This window comes from Protopterus annectens, chromosome 6.part0 (genome assembly GCF_019279795.1).
Source record: "Protopterus annectens isolate FY-2018-M chromosome 6.part0, PAN1.0, whole genome shotgun sequence".
In the NCBI taxonomy this organism is placed as follows: domain Eukaryota; kingdom Metazoa; phylum Chordata; order Ceratodontiformes; family Protopteridae; genus Protopterus; species Protopterus annectens.
In genome coordinates this window covers 1,331,277,004-1,331,301,656 of record NC_056737.1, presented here as the reverse complement: position 1 = coordinate 1,331,301,656, position 24,653 = coordinate 1,331,277,004, and the positions used below count along the sequence as shown (strand labels likewise).

At 38.0% G+C, this 24,653-nt stretch overlaps 1 protein-coding gene across 1 annotated transcript in view; it reads right to left on the bottom strand.

Annotated features, from left to right (window-relative positions):
- FMNL2 (formin like 2) overlaps positions 1–24,653 on the bottom strand; it is a 1,741,163-nt gene that overhangs the window by 587,800 nt on the left and 1,128,710 nt on the right. The gene's annotated exons all lie outside the window — the stretch shown is intronic.

Here is a 24,653-nt window from a genome sequence, read left to right as displayed (position 1 = left end):
CCAGGTTTGTGGCCCTCACTATTAAGTTTCTTCCATTTTAGTTAGGGAATATGTAACCCTCATTCTCTGTGCTCTTACTTACCTGGGGCAACTGAATGGACAGTGGGGCAGCAATTGGAGTTGGAGCTGATGTGGCAAGCAGGCTTGAGAATAGTACCCCTCCACTTGCACAGAAAAATACTACAGTGACTTAAAATACATATCTAATTCACGTCTAATAAACATTTAATACTGTTAAGATACCCAATGAGTACACAGAAAAGTAATGACGTCACCCAGCCTTTTGGGTCCCACTTGTTGGAGACAATATTGTATCACCATGTTGCAGTTCAGTGTTTGGTGCAGGTAATAGGACAAAGAGAAAGCAGTTCGAATGGGGCATTATGTGGCAAATGACTATTGAACTTAGAAGCCAATACAATGTATGTGCACAGAAAACCACACTGGTAGAAAGTACAGTTTTGTACCTACCATAAATGTAGATGTTCGAAGATCCACATTGCTGCAGTCCTAACACTTGGGTAGTCCGCTGTCCCTCGGTCGGCCCGAATATCAGAGTATAAGCCTGACGCCGGTCAAGGCGCTTTTGACTGACACAAGAACGACAGGGTACAAATGCGCAGGCCCGACGCCATATCCTCAGTCTTTTCTTGCCCCAGATGTCAGAAGACCCTAAAAAGAAAGGTCAAAACCTATAGACAACAACTAAACAACCAACCAGCCTAACACCAAAAATATGTACAATATATACAATATATACAATTATACAATTATACCTCAGATGGATAACCCAACCCACACAACCACCTCAAACTACAGAGGAAAAGGAGGGAGTAATTGGACTGCAGCAATGTGGATCTTGAACATCTACATTTATGGTAGGTACAAAACTGTACTATGTTCTTCATCTCACATTGCTGCAGTCCTAACACTTGGGTAGAATCCCAAAGCAGAGGTAAGGGAGGATGGCTAAACTATAATGAAGCAGGAGCTGCCAAAATGCCCTGCAACACAGCAGTGGCAAAACCAGCCCTGGATTTAGAGTACAGTGGAAGGTGGTAATGCCTAGAGAAGTATGCACTGAACTCCAAGTAGCTGCCTCCAAAATATCCTTAGTAGCCACCCCCCTGAAAAAAGCTGTTGAAGTGGCAGTAGCCCTAGTGGAATGAGGCCTAATCCCAGCTGGAATCTCTTTGCCATGATGGGAATAACAGAAAGCAATGCAAAACCCAATCCACTTAGAAATAGTTTGTTTTGACACAGGCTTGCCCTGAGAACACAAAGCAAAAGAAACAAACTGCTGAGACTGCCTGAACCCCTTAGTTCTGTCCAAATAATATCGCAACTGCCTGTGTACATCTAAAGTGTGCAAAATCTTTTCCCCTTTATTTTGGGGATTTGCATAAAAAGTAGGCAAATGAATAGTTTGGTTTAAAGCCACACTAGAAACCACTTTAGGCATAAAGGAAGGATTAGTACGTAAAGATACCCTATCCTTATGGAAAATTAAGAAAGGCTCAACTGCCATAAGGGCCTGCAATTCAGAAACCCTTCTTGCAGAGGTAATGGCCAACAAAAAAGCAGTCTTCCATGACAAATATTTCAACTCAGCAGTAGCTGCAGGCTCAAAAGGTTGTAGAGTGAGTTTCTCCAACACAAAATTGAGATCCCAAGCAGGAGTAGGAGCTTCGTGGGGGTCTTATATTCTTTGCCCCTCTAAGAAATTGCTTGAACAAAGGATGAGAAAACAATGGTGGGTCACAGTCATAGTGAGCTGAAATTGCTGCAGCATGAATCTTAATAGAAGAGAAGGACAAACCTTTGTCCAATAACTCAGTAAGATATTGAAGAGCCACACTTAAATTAGGCTCAGAAACATCCAAATCCTTTGCTGCACTCCAAAATAAAAATCTCTTCCATTTATCTGCGTACACTTTCCTTGTACTAGGCCTTCTAGCTTCCAAAATCACATTCAAAACTTGTTGTGGAAGTTGAGACCCTCTATGGTTTAAAACAGAATATGCCAGGCTGTTAGGTGAAGAGAGTGAAGTTTGACATTGAGCAAATGACTGTCCTCCTGGGACAACAGGTGTGGAATCAAAGGCAAAGGCTATGGAGGCTTCTGTACCAGACTTCTCAGTAATGGGTACCAGTGCTGTCGAGGCCAATCTGGAGCTATCAAAATCATCCTTGGCTTGTCCTGTCTGACCTTTAGAAGTACCTTTGGGAGGAGAGGCAGAGGTGGAAAGGCATACACATGAAGATTTTTCCAACTGAAAGAAAGAGCATCCACTTTCCAAGCTGTGTGATGAAACCTTTGTGCAAAACTTTGGCAGCTGGTGGTTTAGTGGAGAAGCGAACAGATCTATGTCTGGAGTTCCCCATGACACTGTCAATTTCTGAAATACATGAAGATCCAGTTTCCACTCGTGGGGATCCATGATTTGTCTGCTTAACACATCTGCTAAGGAGTTCTGTGCTCCGGCAGAAACCTTGCCTGAAGACTTAGTTGTAAACTGAGAGCAGTCTCCCACAAAATCATTGCTTGCCTGCATAGAGGATAAGAATGTGTTCCCCTTGCTTGTTGATGTACCACATGACAGTTGTGTTGTCTGTTAGAATCAACACCTGCCCTGGAAGAAGTAAATCCTTGAAAGCTATTAATGCAAACTGGACTGCTAACATCTCCTTCAAGTTGATATGTAGATGCTGTAGTCTGGCAGGCCACTTGTCTTGTATCCACTTTCCATTTAGATGAGCTCCCAAGCTTTGTCTGAGGCATCTGTCGTTAAAATCTGACTCGCCTCTGGCCGGGTCACAGAGAGTCCCTTGTTTAGGTGACATTCCTGAGCCCACCACAAAAATTCCTTTTGAATGCAAGGTATTATTTGAATGACAGTGTCCAGATCCTGGCAGTGCTGTGTCCATACACTTCTGAGATACCATTGCAGCTTCCTCATATGCAGTTTGGCATTGGGAAGCACCAGAATACAAGATGCCATGAACCCTAAGGCTTGAAGGACTGTCCTTGCAGTCAGCCCGGACTGAAGAGATAGATGATGGAAGTAAAGGGAAAGATTCTTTTGTTTGTCCGGGGTTAGAAAGGCCATCTGGGATGCTGTATTCAGTCTTACACCCAGAAAGCACATGTCTTGACAGGGTACTAGACTGGACTTTATTTCGTTCACAGAATACCCCAGGCATCTTAGCACTGGTATCACATATTCCAAATGATGAAAAGCTCGTCCTTCCTTGAGCCAGAATCAGGCAATCGTCCAAATAAGGATAGATTTGTATTCCTTTTAGCCTGAAGAAAGCTATCACTGGAGCCAGCACTTTCGGAAATACTCTGGGCGCAGGAGATAAGTCAAAGGGCAGTGCAGAGAACTGACAGCGAGAAGTCCCAGGCCGAAAACGCAGATACTTCCTGCAACTTAGTCTGATAGGAACATGAAGGTAAGCCTCCTTGAGATCTAAAGTTACCATCCAGTGATCTTTGCCCAGCAGAGGTAAAAGCTGTTGTAGCGTCAACATTTTGAACTTGGGAATGTCCAGATAAGTGTTGAGGATAGATAAATCCAAAATTGGTCTCCACGTGTTCCCCTTTTTTGGTACTAGGAACAGGCGAGAATAAAATCCTAGGCCCCTTTCTGGCATAGGAACCGGCTGTATGGCCCCTATTTGGAGTAACAGAGAAATTTGCTTGTGAGCCTCTATTCTTTGTTGAGGAGGAATGTCTGGCATGCCTTTGAAAGGAGGCAAGGTATGGAAATAAAACCTGTAACCGTGTGTATGATATCCAATACCCATCTGTCTTGGGTAATAAACTCCAATTTTCTTTGAAAAGTGCCAACCTTCCTCCCAAAGGTGCTGCCAGGTGAGAAGGTTCTGGCAGCTGAAAAGGTAGGTCATTGGGTCTGTTTACGAAAGGACTGACCCCTGCCCTCACCCGAAGACTGTGCAGGAGAACTCCCTGTTCTAGGCCTGAAAGAGCCCTGACTCTGCCCCTCCACGCCTAGATCTACCCCTAGACTGGGAATCATAAGAAGGATACGTACATCCTTAGCAGGCCAATTTCTACTAAACTTTGGAGGCTGAACCTGCAAAAAATCTTTAACAGTCTGCATAGACTTAGCCTTGTCTTCCATTTTCTTTAAAACTGCCTCAACAGGAGAACCAAACAAGACATCAGATTGCAAAGGAGCATCCAAAATCCTTAGTTTTAACATGGTCAGATAAATTTTGATCCCTCAGCCAGGCATGCCTGCGAAGAACTGACCCAGTGGCAGCCACTCTAGAAGGCCTGTACGGCATCAAAAGCACATTGCAAAGAATGCTTACCCACCTGTTCAGAAACATGCACTAAATCTTGTAACTCTTTACAATCAATACCTTCCGCCAGAGCATCAACCTTAGATTTCAACTGTGAAAGGAGATAATTTTGATATTTCAACATGTGAAACTGGCAATTCAAAGCCCTCATGGCTAGAGTGGAAGAAGTATAAACTTTCTTTCCCCATCTATCCAAGGCCCTGGCCTCTTTATCTGCAGGAACTGGATTCTTGACAACAGAAGCCTTAACACCTTAGGCCCCTGGCTAACAGTTTCTGGGTCTGCCCTAGGACTCTTAAAAGATACTTATGAGCTTCAGGCACCCTGTAATACCTATCTGGTTTAACAGGAGCAGGAGGCAAAGAATCAGGATTAAGAGAAGCCTCTGCAAACACATCTTCCACCACATTCAGAACAGGAGGTATAGCTAAAGGCCTATGCTGGGGTAAAACAAAAATTCCCTAAGCCTTTTCCTGGAATCAGAGAAATCCTGACCTTCCCATTTAAAATGCTCTCTCATGGAATGAAGAGTCTCTGAAAAGAAAAATCCTCAGGAGGAGAAGCAGAAGGAGTAGAATCATCCACATCAGAATCAGAATAAGGAATACTCCTGAAGTCTTGCAAACTGCAATCGAACCTGCTCAAAATCCCCAACACAGGTTCCACAGGCTCTTACAGAGATATCCTCTATCAAAGTAATAATTTCTGCTTTTAAGCTTACTAGCACACCAAAATTTAATTCTTTATTTTAGATGCAACACTGAATTTCAGTGTTCACACAAACACATTTCAAAGTTTACATCGATAAGGATGGTTACAAAGTAAAAATGTTGACAAATTAAATCTTAAACTGTTGAAATAATCTACAATTATGAGCATATATTTACTCTCAGCAAAGCATTTTTGAACTACATGTCTTATGTCTGGTCTCATGCCTGGGAGTTTATTGTAGAAGATTTAGGCTATAAAATTGACTTCACTCTGCAGTCCTAGGTTTGATTACTCAAGTTTCCACTTGCCTTGAGCACTGATAGGTACTTGGATTATACAGTAAGCATCCCTCAAATTACAGAAAGGTTCTTAAGCCTTCCATAAACGAAAAAGTGTTATTGACCTCTCCATACTTAAAAGCATATGCTGTATTGTATGAAAGTGAACAAACCCCAACATATATTCACAATCTTGAAGTAATCAAGACTTGGCATAATATATTAGTATCTTACCACTAATTTGCAGTCAAGTACACATATTCATAAACCGTTTGCATTTTGCTCGATTCCATATAAAATCAACAGAGAGGAGTTTAAATTTTACATTCCCAATATTGTCATGTTTGCTGAGGCCTTCTCTGAAAAGTCAGTGGACTCCTCAGGGGGGCTGGCCTCACAATTTGAGAAATGGTGGCCTAGTGGGTGACTGAATATCTCAGTAAATAAAGCAGCAATGCTAGGTTACCACAGTAAAGAAGTAATAATGCCTAGGTGGTTTACTTGGTTAAAATTAACTAAATGCTGCAGTTGCACTATTGTAGTACCTTGTGCTACTATAGAACTATCTTCACACAAATGAGACATCTGGAAAACTGTGGAGAATTGCTAACATCTATTCCATTTGTTCACTGCTACTCATTTCCCCATTTTTTGTCAGTTCATGCTTAACCATTACTTCTGCATTAACCTCCGGCATAAGTTAGCATTCAACACTGTCAGGTGCATGTTTTGCCATTGATGTGGTAGCACTTACTTCAACAACTTTGACAAAATATTGTTTAGATATTTTACAGCAAATGACCATGACAGTGATGTAGATGTGACAAACAGCTTGGGAGCTGTAACAGCTGTTTAAGGGTGGCCCCATTTCTTCAATTATAAGGTGGGGTTGCTGGGCCCTATATTACAGTGGTTGACTCCTGCTGGTGTGGGGAGTGGTCAAACCCAGAGCTTGAAGAAAGCTTACTTATATGGAGGAATTTAGCAAATGCTTTCCTGTACTCCCACAGACTCAGCATCCTTGCACTTGGTAATAATCTCACCCACTTATTTGTGGGCCAGGTTTGTGGCCCTCACTATTAAGTTTCTTCCATTTTAGTTAGGGAATATGTAACCCTCATTCTCTGTGCTCTTACTTACCTGGGGCAACTGAATGGACAGTGGGGCAGCAATTGGAGTTGGAGCTCATGTGGCAAGCAGGCTTGAGAATAGTACCCCTCCACTTGCACAGAAAAATACTACAGTGACTTAAAAATATATATCTAATACATGTCTAATAAACATTTAATACTGTTAAGATAACCAATGAGTACACAGAAAAGTAATGACGTCACCCAGCCTTTTGGGTCCCACTTGTTGGAGACAATATTCTATCACCATGTTGCAGTTCAGTGTTTGGTGAAGGTAATAGGACACAGAGAAAGCAGTTTGAATGGGGCATCATGTGGCAAATGACTGTTGAACTTAGAAGCCAATACAATGTATGTGCACAGAAAACCACACTGGTAGAAAATACATCTTTTACATACCATTGTTTTAGTTTGCTGAGTATCAGTGAGGTATAGTTTTCTTCACATTAAATTCATGTTCAAGGCATTACTACCAAGGGAAAATCTGACATGGAGTAGTGCCAGGTATCAGACAGAATAATGAGCATATGGCTGTTCGGCTTCAGAACATTGCTACATGAGGCTGCTTTATGGATATGAAATGGGCAATAAAACTTGAGCCACAATGCATAATATGGGATTTTGGGAATCCTAAGTGGCACTTGATATTTGGAGTAGTACTATGATGAGGGGGCACTTTCACTGGGAAGATCACTGATTAGTATGCATCCCACCGAGCTGGAAGGATGGATGCTTGTGGACACACACACACACACACACACACACACACACACACACACACACACACACACACACGTAAAATAAGGTGCGACTCATATGTATGCAATGGGATTTAACAACAGGTACACTTTACATGGCTGAAAGTTTACAGAACATCTAATAAAAGAAACCACCTCCAACTACGAGAACATTATAAACAAACATCAGAATACGACTTTGAAGACTTAAACAGTAGACAGCTATGAAAAGTAGCTGCCAGTAAGATTTCCATTAAGGATGGCTACCACAGTTCTCTCTCCCTTTTTTTTTAACATACAGGTTTTCTTTGCTAGCACTGGTAAGTCATATAGGACAAAATAATAGTTTAGTACCTGGTAGTTCATTATGGCACGTAAACACATGATGCAGACGTGGACGTCATCTTTTTTACTGACTAATCTTGAATTTTTTAACGTTCTTCTGCTTGGCAATGTATTGGACCTGCATGGAAAAAAAAGTCGCTTAGTAATGCTGTCTACATGAGTGTCAGCTGAGCAACAGCAATTTGTGGTCAAGCGTATCCTAGCCATAGGAATATTCAGATCCAGACCTCATAAATTTACCTTTTCCTAAGATTTGGTAAAGGGACTGGAACTCTGTTAAAAGGAGTCTTGCTAGCACATTTACTTATTCTATTTTTTGTTGTTATTGATTGGGTAACTGAAAGACAACAATCAGAATTTCCATATGAAATGCAATACACAACAAACAAAATGTCCATGTATAATACAGACACAGTGAACAGAAGTCAGGCACAACATAATCACAATATTTCATAAATGAAAACAACAAATTTATGTTTTACCATGAATACTCTCTCTTTTACTGGATGTGAATTATGGTGAGGGAACTTCTTTACTCTGTGGGCCACTGCCAGAACTGCAGCACCTCTCTGTACAGGGGGTACTAATGTTTGTCCCTTGTTTGTTCATGTTGCATATCCCAGCCTACTTATTTGACCAAAACAAGAGATGCTTTGACTTTAACTCTCTTTCCAGAGCTTGTGGAACAAGAAATACCACCTTGAGCTGAAGTAGATTTATATGAACTCCCCACTTCATGAGCTCCCTTGCACGCAGAATAAAGGACCTTAAGCAGAACCCCCCCACAACTATCAGCAAAGTATTTGTCATAAGAATATATGACAAACATGACTAAATGAAGGGTAACCCTACACTGAGATTGGTAGGACAAAGGTCACCATTAAAAAGTTTTATGACAGTGGTTTGCCACTGCTCCAACTTGGCTTGACAACTCTACAACAACAGATAGCCCAACAAAACAGAAGCATCCTTGTATGAAGATGGATGAATGGGCCAGTAAAGATGGTTACTGATAGGAAGTCCAAGAGGTGCAGAAGGGTTTCGACCTTCAAGTGACTTTGCAAGCTCATCCAGCTGGCCAACTCCATGAGTTCATGGTACCTCACTATGATCGAGAATGACTGTGTACAGAAGAGTAATCAAATCCACCTCATGGAGACAATCCTTTGAGCTGGTACCAGAGAAGACTTATTTCAGAATGAGTGCTACCAGGGAGTCCATTGACAAGGGCACCAGAAGTTAGTTACTCAAGTAGGGGAACAGTAGGAGTCCCTTCTTCTGTAAGGCTTCTGTCATTAGGGTTGGTGTCTTGGCAATCATTCTGGGGACCGAAAATTAGCAAGGAAGGCTGGTGAAAAGAAGTCTTCCTGATACCCAGTCTCCATTCTCAGATCTTATTCTTCTAGAGGTGAGCTGGTGTGAAGGCTGAAGCAGTGGTCAACACCATTTTATTTCTACAGTCTTTAAATAAGGTCAGCCCAATCGAAGTGAACATCTCCCTGGAAAAGGAATTCAGAAATGTCATTTTCAGCACAGATCAAGCCATGTTGTCCAGTTCAGAAATGCATCCAGTGTTGTTGGTTTGCCTAAAGCATCTTGGTAATGAAAAACACAACACTTTAAGTGGAAGCCTATAGAAGAAGCAGTAGCAAGAATCTTAAACAGAGACTCCTTGGCCCCTGCATTAAGGAGGTCTGCAAGCTTCTTCAGAGCTTGATCCAGAAGGAAAAGATGGACCTGGGACAGGTGTGATAAATAATTAAGAGGCCTGAGGTCCAAGGAGGCATATGAGAAGACCTTCTTGTCTGCTCTGCTCAAAGATTTGAACTTCTTATCTGACAGGAAGATGGACAGATCTTGTGGTCATTGTAATCTGCATGTGTCACTTGTCAAAGTGCCCCGACATGTATCAGAGCATCAGTGGCATTTCTGCAAGAGTTTTTCAAAAATACTGTGTGCTGAGAATTGGTGAAACAAGACTATTTATAAATTGGGATTATTTTATTGTAACGCTGTAAATATGCACTGTAAACAAAATAAATCTATTTTCCAGTTTGTTTATCTTTGTCATAATGGCATACTCCTTTTATAAGCAAGCAGGCAGATGATAAAAAAATTAAATAACATAAACATGTAGTCAAAACACATTTAGAAACAGAATCATGTCAATTAAATGGCATCTTAAAAAAGTTCCAAGAGAATTCATGTAAAAGACTGCAAATTAAATTAAAGTAATTTACATCTGTATTATGAAAAAGAGCTGACAGTTTGAGTCTCTGCAGACTAAACAGTTCATTGTGTACAATGAACACTCTCCAGTTTCATGACGTCTTTGAAAATACAAATTTAATCTGCAACTCATTGCAGCACAGAGTCCACAGAAGGTTTTACAGTTTTCTACAAACTTAACGTCAAATTATATGCACATTGTGGGACATTACAGTATATCTTCATGGTTTTAAATGCTGTCACAACTCTAGACAGGTGTAAAAAAAGGTTTGTAACTTATCTGGGCTTTTCTGTGAAATCTAGATATATGTGGAATATGCAAAGGAGATGTGGAATAATACTGAGTCACTTTAATGCTGTGATATGATATTACAAAAGTAATGAAATGTCAAAACTAGTTTTCTTTTTTTTACCATTTTTTGTTTTGGCCTTTTATCCCGCATTAAGACCAACAAGCCTCTTGCTTGACAAGCACATTTATTTATTTACTTCTCCTGGCATTTTAAAATGCAGGCCATAAATGTTACAGCTAAGCATGGGCCCTAGCCAAGCAGCACAGAGAGTGCGTGGAAATTTGTGTTATCATACAGCACTTCCCAGACTTGCTGGCAAGCATGGTGTAATGTCTCCCTAAGGCAAGCCAAGGGTTTGTGCATGTTTCCTTCCAGAAAACTGTAGTGCTCAACTACAGTGTGATAATGCTTTGGCTGAAATAATGCTTCCAGCTTCCAGTGTGTATGAAATTCATTTTCAGGCATTTCTAAAGTGGCCACTGCTGTGGGGGTATAGCAACAATTTCATCCTCAGAACAGGTGAGCAAGCATTGGTCTCTCAGTCTCATCCCTCCATGGCTGGTTCATCTAGAAACCAGATCGGTAATCAAATTCAGGGCACCTCGACCATAGTCAGGGCTTTATCCCCCAAAGCCCTGCAACTACAGATCAGTAATCAAATTCAGGGCACCTTGAACATAGTCAGGGCTTTATCCCTCAATGCCCAACAACTTACAAAACTAAGAGATTACGATCCTTAGATGTATTCTCAACAAGTAGAACACTCACCTTTGGTGCTGGTAGATCAGATCCTTAGATGTATTCTCTACAGGTAACACACTCACCTTTGGTGCTGGTAGATCAGATCCTTAGATGTATTCTCTACAGGTAGCACACTCACCTTTGGTGCTGGTAGAGCAGATCCTTAGATGTATTCTCTACAAGTAGCACACTCACCTTTGGTGCTGGTAGATCAGATCCTTAGATGTATTCTCTACAGGTAACACACTCACCTTTGGTGCTGGTAGATCAGATCCTTAGATGTATTCTCTACAAGTAGCACACTCACTTTTGGTGCTGGTAGATCGGATCCTTATATGTATTCTCTACAGGTAGCAGATTCACTTTTGGTGCTGGTAGAGCAGATCCTTAGATCTATTCTCTACAGGTAGCACACTCACCTTTGGTGCCGCTAGATCAGATCCTTAGATGTATTCTTTACAGGTAGCACACTCACCTTTGGTGCATGTAGATCAGATCCTTATATGTATTCTCAGCAGATAGCACACTCAGCTTTGGTGCTGGTAGATCAGAAAGTTCTGGGTTCTATTTCCACTCCAGGTGCTTTGTTTAATTTTCCTATATTGACTCTGCAGTGCAGCATTAGAAGTGCTGCTCTCCTGACAGTGATGAGACATAAGACCAAGGATTATGTTTGCCTGTGTTCATGGAAGCTTAGGTAGATGTAAAAGATCTCATGACACTGAAAAAAGTAGAGGAAGTTTCCAGTATGCAGCAAAAAGTGTCCTCTAAAGTTCCTACAGAAGCATCTGGGACAGTGCAGTCTGATACATCAGTTTGCACCCTCCATGCAGGTATAAAACAGCCCATCTTTCGAAGCAAACATCTAAAGTCTTAATGGAATCTTTCATTGCCTTCTATATCACCTGATTTGTGAGAAGCCTGCTCATTAAATCCAATAAACAATCATAACACTGGAAAAAAACAATTGCTTCACCACAGTTAAGTATCATGCCACATCAGAAAGCCAAGCACTAAAGTAAATATTCTTGCACTAGTGCAGATCACTAATCCGAAAGTTCACATGATGTGCAGAATAGACCACTATTTTGTCAATTCACATAACATGCAAAGCAGACCACTACTTCGACAGTTCACATGACGTGCAGAACAGGGTACTAATTTGACAGTTCACATGATGTGCAGAGCATATCACTAATTGAACAGACACTCAGAACAGACCACTAATTCCACAGTTCACATGAGATGCAGAACAGACTACTAATTTGACAGCTCACATGATGTGCAGAATACACCACTAACTGACCACTAATTCATCAGTACAAATGACGTGCAGAGCAAACCACTAATTCGACAGTTCACATGACGTGGAGAACAGGATACAAATTTGACAGTTCACATGGCATATAGAGCAGATCACTAATTCGACAATTCACATGACATTCAAAACTGACCACTAATTCGTCAGTTCACATGATGTGCAGAGCAGGCCACTAATTCGGCATTTTACACAACATTTTAAAAAGAACACTAATTTGCAGTTCACATGGCATGCAGAACAGACCACTAATTTGGCAGTTCACATGACATACAAAACAAAATAAGTTGCATACAATTGGCAACCTGCTCATATTTATAGAACTGAAGTTTTGCTGCTTTACTGCAAAAATAACTGCAGAAATTTCCTCATGAAGTGGAACCATGCAATTGGGCCTCTCAAACTACCAAATATATTAGTTTTACTTTTCTACAATAACAAGTTCTATTGAATTTTTAAGAAGCTTAAACTTCTGTTAAACTGTTGCACTACATCAGAAAAACCTTGGTCATCAGAATCAAAAAAGACATGTAAGGAAAAGAATCAGCTGAACTACCCTGAAGAACAATACAAACTGCTAATGGCAGCACCTTACTGCAGTCTTTCAAATTCCATTGATGGGGCAGCAGATTGGTGCAACACTTAATGTTGTTGCCTCACTGTTTGGTTCTCCAGTTCAGTTCTGTTCTTGGCTGGGGTGCCTTCTGTGTATAGCCTGTATGTCCTCCCTGTGTCTGTGTGGATATTCATTTGCTTCAATGGTTTCCATTAAAATCTCAAAATCATGTCAAAAAACATACTGGAAATCCTCCAAAAAATACAGCCATGAGTGCTGTATGTCAGCAAGCATGTCTGTGCATCTTGCATACAGTCATGAGTGCTTTATCTCAGTAAGCATATCTGTGCAACCTGCATACACCATGAGTGTGGCATGTCAGTAAGCATGTCTGTGCATCCTGCATACAGCCATGAGTGCTGTATGTCAGTAAGAATATGTCAGCAAGCATGTCTGTGCATCTTGCATACAGTCATGAGTGCTGTATCTCAGTAAGCATGTCTGTGCACCCTGCATACACCATGAGTGTGGCATGTCAGTAAGCATGTCTGTGCATCCTGCATACAGCCATGAGTGCTGTATGTCAGTAAGAATGTCTGTGCATCCTGCATACAGCCATGAGTGCTGTATGTCAGTAAGCATGTATGTGTACCTTGCATACAGCCATGAGTGCTATACATTAGAAAGCATGTCTGCGCATCTTGCATACAGCCATGAGTGCTGTATGCAGTAAGCATGTCTCTGCATCCTGCATACAGCCATGATTGCTGTATGTTATTAAGCAGGTCTGTGCATTTTGCATAGAGCCATGAGTGCTGTATGTCAGTAAGCATGTCTGTGCATCCTGCATACAGCCAAGAGTGCTGTATGTCAGTAAGCATGTCTATGCATCCTGCAAACAGCCATGAGTGCTGTGTGTCAGTAAGCATGTATGTGCATCCTGCATACAGCCAAGAGTGATGTATGTCAGTAAGCATGTCTGTGCACCCTGCATACAGCCATGAGTGCTGTGTGTTAATAAGCATGTCTCTGCATCCTGCATATAGCCATGAATGCTGTATGTCAGTAAGCATGTCTGTGCACCCTGCATAAAGCCAAAGGTGCTGTATGTCAGTAAGCATGTCTGTGCATCCAGTGTACAGCCATGAGTGGTGTATGTCAGTAAGCATGTCTGTGCAACTTGCATACAGCCATGAGTGCTGCATGTCAATAAGCATGGCTGTGCACCCTGCATGCAGCCATGAGTGCTGTATGTCAGTAACATCCATGAGTGCTGTATGTCAGTAAGCATGTCTCTGCATCCTGCATACACCATGAGTGCTGTATGTCAGTAAGCATGTCTGTGCAACTTGCATACAGCCATGAGTGCTGCATGTCAGTAAGCATGTCTGTGCAACTTGCATACAGCCATGAGTGCTGCATGTCAGTACACATGTCTGTGCACCTTGCATACAGCCATGAGTGCTGTATGTCAGTAAGCATGTTTGTGCATCCTGCATACAACCATGAGTGCTGTGTGCCAGTAAGCATGTCTGTGCACCCTGCATACAGCCATGAGTGCTGTATGTGAGTATGCATGTCTGTGCATCTTGCATACAGCCATGAGTGCTGTATGTCAGTAAGCATGTCTGTGCATCTTGCATACAGCCATAAGTGCTGTATGTCAGTAAGCATGTCTGTGCATCCTGCATACAGCCATGACTGCTATAAGTCAGTAAGCATGTTTGTGCATCCTGCTGCATCTTGCTGCAGGCAGATGTCCTATTGGTTTCTCTCTCCCTCCCCTCCCTCTTTCTCTCCCTTTCTCACGCTCTCTCCGTGCCTTTCATTTACTGAATGCCAGGGTAGGTTTTGGTTTCTCCACAATTCCAAACTGAATAGAGTGGGTAATCAGAGAATGTGCAAATCCTTAATGACTGCACAACTGGCCATCTTGGATCTATGCCTTGAAAGTACACATGGGATGATGAAAGATTAGAGGTGTAGCGTTTGATTCTGGTTAAAGTGTTAGGGGTATGAAAAATGGACCATGTATGAAAGAAGGGTGTCCCCTTTAGTAAAATCAGTTTGTTGTTGTGGAAATCATATATATCTGCACAGTAAGCCGCAGCTCCTTTCTGAGGAAATCAGAACATCTCAGGAAACAGATACAATTTACAACTAATGAATCATTGTTGAGGACAGCAGAAAAGAAAATATTGTCACTGATAATGCTATGGCTGGACAAAACATAGCAGCTGGTCATCAACCTCAGCTGTTAAGACATAGGAATACTATGACTTTTGTCTTTAGATTTACTCTTGCCCTCTCTAAAATTTAATATATACTCTTAAGAACCGATTTCTCTCTTTTGGAAGTTAGTACAGAGGCCTAAAGCTCCGACTTGCTACAAGAGTACAGGGTTAGAATCTTCCCTCCTTCATTTGTCTACTGTGTGAGCTTCAGTCCCTTAACCAGACATTGCTTTGAGGCAATTTGGAATTTGAATTGGGCTTCTTACAGGTTTCCTGGACCACATGCATAGTAACTACATATGAACCTATAAGAAATTTGAGATCAATGCATACCCGAGATATTATTACACCACTGAAGTAAATCTTCACAAAGACATCTTGGAACTAACAGTAGAGGCTTTAGTACCTGATGCCAAGGGGTAGCAATCTGAAGAGGAACAATTTAAATTTGATTTAGGAAATTACTATTTCAAAGGTGCTAGCAGGACCCCAGAATTCACCTAAAGATGCACTGGTTGGTAGGCCATAGGTCAAAACAAGACTTTAAAGGATATTTGAAACTAATGCAAAATGGAATGGGCAAGGCTGGGGGATGGACATTTAGGATTCAGTGTTGTCAATGAATCTTTAGGTCATTCATTCATTAATTAATATCCAGTTTTTCAGTTCAAGATTGTTGGGGAGAGAGAGCTTATTCAAGCACTGAATGTCTGCAAAACAGCAAAACTAATCCTGCAGAAGACAGGATGGGCACAAAATTCATAATTAATGGCAGTTTGGAGGATTTGTGATTCATGCACAACATGTTCTTGGGATATGAGAGGTAATCAGTGGCCTGGCAAAGACCCACATGCACTCAAGGAGGACATGTAGACACTACACAAAAGGCACTCCAGCTGGGAACAGAAACAGAGATCCAAAAAGCATGAGGCAACAGCACTAACCACTATGTCACCATCGGTCAGTATAAATGAACACCCCAGACAGTGAACGCCATGCAAGAAATGGCATTTGCAGCACAACTACACGGCATCATTAAGGATAAGCAAAGCCACTCAGTCTTTTTGGAAAAAATTCTCTAATTCATTTATTTATGTATGCATGTATGTGAAATGAAGAATTCTGCCTTAGTCAATAAAATCTATAGGAAAAGGGGCAATCAGATGATAAAGAAGGATTTTACATATTTTAGAGCACTGCTGTTTCACGGTGTAACATTTTAATCATAACATTTTCTCTGAGCTGCTGTATTAATATGTTACACACTGAAACAAGACACAAGCTGATATATTAAACAATGGGCCTAAGCACTTGACAGCTATATCATGTTGCAATTTTCTGGCCATCTGGCACATTTTTCAAGTGAGTGTCTCAAAGGAGGACATGAGGCAGTTCATTTACAAATCCCATCTCAAAGGGTTGAGACTTTTATCATTGACAGAATGTTACACACAAACACAGCAAGAAACATGTTGCATGTATGAACTGAGCAGGCCTTGGGACTGCTCATATCTTTCTCCATATGAGAACACAGTATGATGTGCATTCATGGCTAGTCCCTCAGTCAAGACATCTAATGAATGTTGCCATACGGGTTGGACTGCAGCCATCTATAACTTGGATATTTGTACTTTATAGCCTCCTAAAACAGGCTTCCTGGTGACAGAATAGGTTTTGCATTTCTACTCATCCAGAATGCAGTCCTGCTGAATAAATGGAAAATTCAAACCAGCTGTGAGGTTTGTAGTTTAGGTTTCTGAAGACTAGGCTATTTTGCATTGTTTAATACTGCACTATTAAATTGCATTGCTGTATTACTATCCCAGCAAGGAAGGCAATTACTGGAACAGGTTTTTGACCACACTATAAATCAGTGTTATGATAAAGCAAAAATATCAAAACAAAATACCATGATAAAGTTAAATGGACATTCTCAAAACTGTTGACCAGTTTTGTACTTGGAACAGCAATGGGAGAAAACTATGGAAAAGAGTGCAGTTAAGGCAGTAAAAAACGTTTCTAGCACATGTGCTATCTGCGGCGGAACAGGTTTTAGGTGTTACATAACAGAGTAAATGAAGTCAATTTAAAATACTTTGTGTAAGCTAGAAGGGAATGTAATAGCTCCTTGTTAAGTGCACTACGGTATTGTGGTATACATGGTATCAGAAAAAATAACAATGGCTATTTTTACAATGAATAATGTGGTTACATGATAAATAATATACAGCTCCCTGAAAATCTTTAAGCCAGGCCATGGTGTCCAAAATCCTTTATAACAAGCTGTCAAAGACATGAGTATGTATGTATATGCATATATATATATATATATATATATATATATATATATATATATATATAAAATGGAGTACCAAATATGGTTGAATATTACATATATATATATATATATATACACACACACACACACACACACACACACACACACACACACACACACACACACACACACACACACACACACACACACACACACACATGACTATGTCACATAATTGAACTTTGCATTGCTGAAACTGTTTTCGTAGAGACAAAAAGAGTGAATGTTCAAATCAGGGAAAAATACTACACACTGCGAAAGAAACACTTGGCCACTTTACGAAAAAACACACACAGCAGTATGTCAAACCCACCCAGGTGGCAGGCTACACCCCCCCACCCCCAACTATATTTACCAACACCGAGATCGCACTGTACTACAGTGGGGAAAACGGCAGTTTCCTAAATTGGTCAACTGCTTCCTTTCCCTGCGGAATTTTTTGCTGTTGTGAACATTTGCTTTATTTAATGTTTGTTCTTTTTGTCTGTACGAAAAAAGTTTTGATGAAATGTGGTTCAATAATATAAAGTAGACCCATGTATATATGTGTATATGTATATGTATGGCTCTATGTCAGTTTATCGAAATACCAGAATACTGAACAGCTATAGATCGAACAGAGAACATCCACACCTGGAACATTAAACACATTACAAGACACAAAAACATTGTGTTCCGCAGGGGGGGCAAGCTCCGCTGCACCTTCACACCCACTTTTTGCTAATTAAATATATCAACTTTGAGATTACACTAAAGTGGAGAAAAGTCCACTTTCCTGATCCCCACTATACCTCGATCTCAGATAACTGACTTCTCATGCACTCTCATGTGTTGATATTCCAGGAGTCAATGATTTTGGCTCGATTTATAACCATTCGGTATTCTGCTATTTTGAGAAACTAGGCTTAAGTAATACACACACACACAAACGTATGTATATATATGTGTGTGTGTGTGTGTGTGTGTGTGTGTATATATATATATATATATATATATATATATATAAAAAAAATATATATATATATATATATATATATATATATATATATATATATATATATATAGATAGATCTAGGACTGTTGAACGAAAGTTCAACAGTCCAAATCCAAAATCACCGAATGCACTTTAATGAAAGTGCTTTTACTGAAAAAGTACTTTTGTTAAAGTGCGACAAAAAAAAAAAAAAGGAAAAACAACAAAAAGGTGTTTATGCAGGCTACACCCCTGCATTCTATGTGGGGTTGTGCCTCCCACACCCCCCTACTTTAATATTCTCACTCTGAGATCGCACTACAGTGGGGAAAAGGAAAAAATTCCCTTACCCGCACTGTAGTACGATCTCCACAACAGTCATTCCCCCACGACTCCCTCTGGCCGTAGGCATACATACGCGAAAGTGCTTTTTCGGTTAAAAGCACTCTCACCTAAATAGAGAGACAGAGAGACACACACACACACACACACACACACACACACACACACACACACACACACACACACACACACACAGATATGTGTGTGTATGTAGGTATGTCTGTAATATGCATCTCTTCCAGTAGTTTTGAATGGACTTCTGACCAGGAAGTCTTCTCACCTGCTGCTGGAAGTTGTCAAATTTTACATTAGCTCTTACTAACTTATCAGTAATGTTTTACCTTATAAATAAAGTAGGAAAACCCTCTTATCCCTTTTTTTATCCTCAGCAAATGGCTTGGTGCAGGCTTAATTAGGACTAATATGTGGGCCAGCAGACTGCAGATCCCTTTTGAACTTACCAGGGTAGTAGCTTGACTCTTTTTTTTCACTAAATATTTTTTTTTTATTATTTCAAATAAGATGTCTTAAACATTACATGAAATAAAGATAAATAACATATTTACAATTCTAAAACATTACTAACTTCAAACCATTATATAACTATTTACATTGGTGTCTATGCAAATAACATTGAAATTCTATATTATATAAAGTTAGAAACATAAGATGATATATCTTCTTTGATATTTTCAAGTATTTCCAGTACTTTCATCCAAGAGTAATAGTAAGAAGTAGATCTTTTAGTTCTGTTCTTCACTGTTAATATTTCCATGTGAGCAACTGTTGTTGTTAAAGTCTCAAATTCCTTGAACGTAGGTGAAGCCTCATTTTTCCAGTGTATAGTTATGATTTTACATGAAATTGCCAATAGTGACCATAGAATTTTAGTGTCTTTTTTTGGTACACAGTTTGGAATAGGAGAGTTGAATAAAATTAAAGACTTTGTTAATTGAAAATTATCATTATAAACAGTCTGAAAAAATAATTAATGGATTTCCAGTACATATTGAGACATATACATTCATAAAAAAACATGCTGCCAATCTGCTTTTATCTTGGTATGGCATCTCCAACATTGATCTTCAATAGAATACATTTTGGCTAACCTATGTGGTGTATAGAAACTTCTATGTAGATATCTCCAAGTGAATAATTGCCAGTATTTTGATAATGTAGAAAATTTGGAAGATTTTAGAATATTACTTTTTCTTCTTCAACTGGAGGATGGTTGTTTATTAAAGTATAATAATCCCAGTATGATTTTTCATGATAGTTTTTGTTTTTAACAATTTTATAGATATTAGACAAATAACCTGTACCCTGATAAGGTTGTTTTGTGATAAGAATAAGGTATTCAATGAGTTTTGGAGCTTCATGTCTAACTGAAGGTTGCATTTGTTCTATTTTATTTATAAGAAAATGCCTTAGATTTTGTAAAACAGCCAATTGTCTTTATTTATATTATAATTATAAATTATCTGTTCCTTTGTTAGAATTTTCCCTTTCTCTATAAGTTGATGCCAAAAGAGTAATGTTTCTTCTTTAAGTATATTTATTTTAGATATTTGGAATGTATCTAGAATATTTGGTGTAAAAGCTATAGGGAAAATAAGAAAATCCAAGAATTAATATTTGGTATTTTGTTTATATATGTTCTGAACACTGAAAGTGTAGAGCTTACATAGTTCGATGGCAATTTATTAATATTATTTCTTTTCCCTAAAAATAATCTTTAACATCCATATAAGGGGTGATGGTATTACTGTTAAGTTGTCTTGTATGTGATTATAATTGATTTCTATGTAAATCTGCTCATGGGCTTGTTTCCATATAGGTGTGTATGAATTATTTAACCATAGTGTTATGTTTTTAATAACAGATGAGGTAATATATAAATCAACATCCGTAAATTAATTCCACCATCTTCCCAATCTGGCAAATGTTTATTTAAGGCTATACGGGTTTATTTGGAAACCATAGAAAATTTAAAATTAGTTTATTGTATCTTTGAATAATATATTTGGGAGGTGGCAATGAAAAATTTTGTATTAAGTATAATATTTTGGGAAATATGTTTATTTTAATAAGATATAATCTGTCTGCTGTTGAAAAGATATATTTATTCCAGTAACCAATTGTTTGTTCTATTTTGTCTAGTATTTTATTATAGTTAAATATTAGAGAATCTGTTAATTCATTGAGTAGATTTATTCCCAGATATAATAATTTACTTTCTGTTACTATATATTTGGAAAATCTTTTGTTTATATTATTTTTTTTTTTTTACAATTACAGGGCATAATTTTAGTTTTGTTTTCATTAAATTTTAAGCCTGAAATATTTTGAAATTTATTCATGGAGTTAAATAGAGCATTCAAAGACTCATTTGCATCTGAGAGAGTTAATAGTATGTCATCAGCAAAGAGTTGGATTTTAAGGTTTAACATTTTATTAATACAAATGCCCTTTATGTTATTGTTTGATCTGATTTGATTTGCAAAGGGTTCTATGAGTAATGCAAATAACAATGGTGATAAAGGGCAACCTTGTTTAGTTCCCTTTTATTGTTATAGGGCCTGATCTATATGATCCCAGTTTAACATATGCAGTAGATTTTTCATATAGTATTTGGATAAGATTATTAAAATTAGAAGGAAAGTTATATTCTTTTAAAACTAGTGAAAGAAAGTTCCAGTTAACCGAATCAAAAGCTTTATTAATATCTAATGAGATTACATTTAAATTTAGGACTTTATGTTTGCTATAATCTATTAATGTTAGTATTCTTTTAATATTATCTGAAGTATTTCTTCCTTTAATAAAACCTGTTTGATCTTTGTGAATTAAGAAAGGAAGAAAGTGTTTGATCCTATTCATGATATAGCCATAAACATCTTGTAGTCTATATTGAGTAATGATATTGGCCTATATGAGGAACACTGTTTTTCATCTTTATCTGGTTTGATAATTGGGGATATCAATGAATATTTCCAAGAGGGTGGTATATTCAAATCTTTATTGGCTATATCATATACTTTTAATAATAAAGATATGGCTTGATTGGGTATTAATTTATACATTTCTGGTAGCATATTGTCTGGGCCAGGTGCTTTATTTGTCTTGAGCTTTTTAATTTGTGATTTTAATTCTGTCATATTGATTGGTTTGTTTATAATGTCTATTTGTTCTTGTGTTAATTTAATATGAATATTGTTGTTTAAGTATTTTTTATATCCTTAGTAGGTGTATCTTGAGTATTTATGGAATTATCAATGTTAAATTGAGTCTGAATGCTTCTAAAATATCATTTAGTTCCGTAACTCTTTGTTAGTATTGGGAATAAATATTTCTTTTATTTGCTTAGATTTAATTATTTTTTTGTTCTATTAGTTAAGTATCTCAGGTGTGCTGAATTAGTAGAGTATGAGTTTATTTTTATCTTTTCTAAGTTAATCATAATCTTATGGTGTAGCAATTATGTATACTTCTTATTGATTTGTGTAAGTTCTTGAACTTGAGTAGCATTACCCTTTTGTATTTCCAGTTTCAATTTATCTGCTTTGTTTTGTAAGTCTAGCATATCTTTATTCCATAACTTCCTTTTATTTATGTACCAGGATAATATCTTCCCATATGTAACTGATTTTAATGAATCCCAGACATATATTTCTGAAATATCTTCTGTGTAATTTATTTCTAGAAAGTTTTTGATTGTTTCTTCATAAAATTCTTTGAAATCTCTCAATTTTGTGATATAGGAAGGTATCCTAGTAATGGATTTGAATTAAAATGGTGTAAGCTCTATCTCAAAGACTATGGCATTATGATCAGATAAAGGACAATTTATGATTTTGACTTTGTCAATTTTTGTTATTAGGTCATTGGCAACATATATTCTATCAATTCTAGAGTTAGTTTTATATCTATGAGAATAAAATGTGAAGATTAGTGAGTCTGGTTCTGCAAATTCATTTATATCTTTAAATACAATGTATCTATAAATTTTGATAGTGCTTTAGAGATGGGTTGTTTTCTTCTTTTGGATTTAGAATCTGTATCTTTTTCATTCATTATACAGTTGAAGTCTCCTGCCAATATCAGGCTACCCTTAGTTAAATGAATTATCTCTTCAAAATGCTGTTTAACTGTTTTAATCCTAGTCCTGAGATCCAATATAGATTTACTAACGATAGATTCTCTTATTTAACTCTATTGAAACTAGACAAAACATACCTGATGTATCTTGATGAGTAGTAATTATTTTAGGTGTTATAGTTGAGTTGCGAAGTAGTATAGCTACTCCTCTTTTTTTTGTTTTGTATTGAGAGTTTATTAGTACTGTGTAATTATTAATATTTAAGTTGTTTATATCTCTATCTAATAAGTGTGTCTCTTGTAAAAGACTATTTGTGGTTTATGTAAGTTTATGTACTTGAATAGGCTTCTCCTTTTATTACTATTATTTAGACCATTAACATTTATGGATAAACATTTCATTTCCTAGTTTTGAGTTTGTTTTATGTGTGAGTTTATGTAAATATTGTTTATTCTTAGTTCCATCTTGGATACAGTATTCAAAAAGTTTTTCTTCTATGACTTTTCCATGTTTCTGAGTGACACCAAAGTGATAGAATAAAAAAAAAACAAAGAACTTCCAAACTTGTAATTTTAACCTTAAAACCATTCCCTATTGCTATGAGGTAATATATTCTTGCTTGGTTAGTGAATCTAACCAAACAAACTTTCTACCCTCACAAATAATATTTGGATCAGTTTCTCTTATCCTCTTAGTTTTAAATAAAGATAATTGAATAATATATTAAGATAATCTAATCAGCTAAAATATATACATATATTCTTTACTCATCTTGTTGTAATTCAATAATACTTCTAAGCAGGTTTCAAAAAGGTACAAATATTTAGATTAAGGTAGTATCATTTCAAAATAATTTAGGGTATTAATAAACATCATGTTAAAATCTATAACTGTATATTTCATACATCTGTTGAAAACTATTTACTGACATTACTGTATAATACAGTACCATTGTTGTGCAATTGTTTTAGACTACTCAAGTCCTAAACCAGTGTTTAAATTAATATTTGCAAAGTCATATTGGAATAAAAACATGAATAGTTCTGAAACCACATCATATTTCATGTTTAACATAAACTGAAATGGTATACAATGTATAAGTATATTAATATTTCTTTAGTAGACATTAAATATGTTCCTCTGATTGCATTTTTCAGCTTTTCAATGACAATTCCCATGGCTGGAGACAACAAGATCACAATTTAGACAGCTCCCTTATCCAAGAGACCACTCATAATGTTGTTACCTGATTGAGTGTCTTGTTGCCAACACTTCCATCAACCTCAGAGGGACCCTGCACAATGAAAACTGACACAGTACAGAGGTAAAACTGCAGCGCACTTGACCACACCCTCAAAGCAAACATCTATGTATATCACACATCAACTCCCACAGCTTAGACTGACACCCAACCAGTGCATCTATCTGCTGACAACAAGTGCTGGAGATACAATCCTGACCTACTCAACACCAGTAATTCAATCCTATGACTGAACAAAAGTATACCGGAGAACACATCAAAACAATGGAAGCTGCCAAGATTCAAACCACCATGTACGTAAAATATTACAGGCCAAAATTCCCAACCCATTTTGCAGCAAAGAGACAAAACGATTCAAACCATGGGTAACACCTTTACCACGCCAAAAGGTGTCCAAGAAGCTTGTTTTTCCTCCAACATCGGAGGACAGCCACGATGATCCATGCACTGCAAGAGTACCATTTTATCCTGGCAATTGCTTCACGACTGTATATAGAAACATTTAATCCAAATCATTAACTGGCACCACAACAATATTTCTCAGAAAAGTTGTTTTACAGCCAATGACCAGACAGAACGCATCATTGAGAGGATACATTTATCAAATGTCAAGTGCCCCAGCCATAATACAAGTGTCTCCTCAAATCAATCCCCAACGAATCTACTGCCCACCAAACTTGCAGACCAATACTGGCATCCTTTCATGCAGTCACATTGAAACACAAAAATACAGGTC